Source organism: Coffea arabica, chromosome 8c (genome assembly GCF_036785885.1).
Source record: "Coffea arabica cultivar ET-39 chromosome 8c, Coffea Arabica ET-39 HiFi, whole genome shotgun sequence".
Lineage (NCBI taxonomy): Eukaryota > Viridiplantae > Streptophyta > Magnoliopsida > Gentianales > Rubiaceae > Coffea > Coffea arabica.
The window spans coordinates 22,810,262-22,812,267 of record NC_092325.1 but is presented as its reverse complement, the minus strand read 5'-3'; positions in this window follow the sequence as shown (position 1 = coordinate 22,812,267).

Genomic DNA, 2,006 nt, shown 5'->3' with positions numbered 1-2,006 from the left:
TAATAGATAGGGCTTGGAGGAGCACTCAATGAAGACCTATCGAAGACGTGTGCCTAGCTAGCAAATGTAATAGTTAGGGCTTTAATTGTCTTATGTGTCTTGCATGCTTATTTGCTACGTGTTAATTTGCTTTGTTAGGGCCTTGCATCTAGTCGAGCATGCTAAATGTTATGTGCTATGTGTTTACGAGTGTTTGGCATGTCTACTCGCTTTCCATGGCCATGAATGAATGTGATGAATGAATATACGTTTCCACTAGTCCAACGCTAGTCGGAATTCATAGAATGGGCTAGTCCAACGCTAGACCCTTAGGGTTTTTCCCTCGTTAGTATATCATTTGCTTGTTCACCACATATCACGCATTTTCCTTAGTTTTATCATTTGGCATGATCCTCGAACCCCTTTTCCTCTCATTTTAGGTTTTGCATCCCATACTAGCTATAGGGTTCATTTGCTTGAGAGTCCCCTTAAATATGGGATATAGACGAGTGTGGCTTTTTCTAAGCCTTAGCACGCTTGTATCCTCTCTATCAAAGGGCAAATTGAGTCACGATTTAGGTCTCCCCGTACCCATTATGCATGAATTCCCTAGGTTCATGCATCTACTCTATCATTACACTTTCATTTTTTTCCTCTCATTTGTACACGTACACCTTTTTATCCCTTCACTTGCACACGAACACTTTGTCTCATTTGCACACGTACACCTTTTTATCCCTTCACTTGCACACGAGCACTTTTGCCTTCATTTGCACACCTCTCATATTTTCTTTCCTTGTTTGAGCATTCCACTTGCATTATTCGTGACTTCTTCGAAGGATCGTTATTGGGCTTCACAATTAATGTGATTGGCACCACTCAACCTTTGAAGGGAAATTTCCCCCAATACCCCTAGGTCTAGGGTTTGCATTCACGTAGTGCATCCAAATGTAATAAATTCTTTGGTTAAAACAAGAAAATCTTTGATTAAATCAACGCAACTAGCCTTGGCTAGGTCAAAGGGGTGCCTTGGATTTTATCCTTGCCTTCTCCTTTGTCAAATGTGACTCCCGAACCTTTTTCTTTGGTTTACGTAGACTAGGAGTCGTTTAAAAAGGGTTTCTCACTACTTTTTCCTATTTTTCTTAAAAAATACATTTTTTTAGGTGACTTGGTACACCTTAACTCATTACCAAGTGGCGACTCCGTATTTAGTTTTAAAAAAACCCTTTTTAAACTATAATTTTGGGTCAAATCGTCGCATTCTCAAAACCCCCATTTAGACCCATTTTTCTTTTAAATCATGATTCATTTTCCAATCACAAAATACATTTTTTTAAACCATTTTATTTTTCTATCAAAAAATGGGGCGCGACAGTTGGCGACTCCACTGGGGACTTGAGAGTCCGAGCAATCGATTTAGTCAATTCTTTTCTTCTTTTAACCTTTTCATTTATCACATTGGATGTTTAGGATTGTATTTTTTCCTTTTTTTAGGATTTTTGCATTTCGCGTATCAACTCACTTCCTCACACATTCGCCTACGATTGTTTGGATGGATGGATGATTTATTTATGTATGATTTTGCGCTTTGCATTGCATTTGGGGGGGTGTGTGTCACCCTTAGAGCCTTGCGATTGGTTCTCGACCCCTTCCCTCAAAATAGGGAACACTTCATACGTGCACGTTTACTTATTGTTATCCCACTTTATTTTATTTTTTCGTGGGCGTTTCCCACACCGCCTTGTAGGATTAGGATCGATCGCCTTGGGTAGGCGGCTGGTGTGCGCTGCGCCCATAGCGCTACCTAAGGGATCACTCGAGCCACCGATCGAAGGCCTTGGGAGTGATGACCCTTGGTCTTTAGGTCTGAAGGCTTGGGGACCTTTTTAACCTTATCGAGTCTAGTTGCATTAGCGAGCCCCCAGCCTCATGCATCCATGTTAGAATTTTCCTAGGTTAGAGTCAGCCTCACCCTCTTTTAAGCACACTATTCACGAGGGGAGGGGTCCAACCCCTTTCTCCCT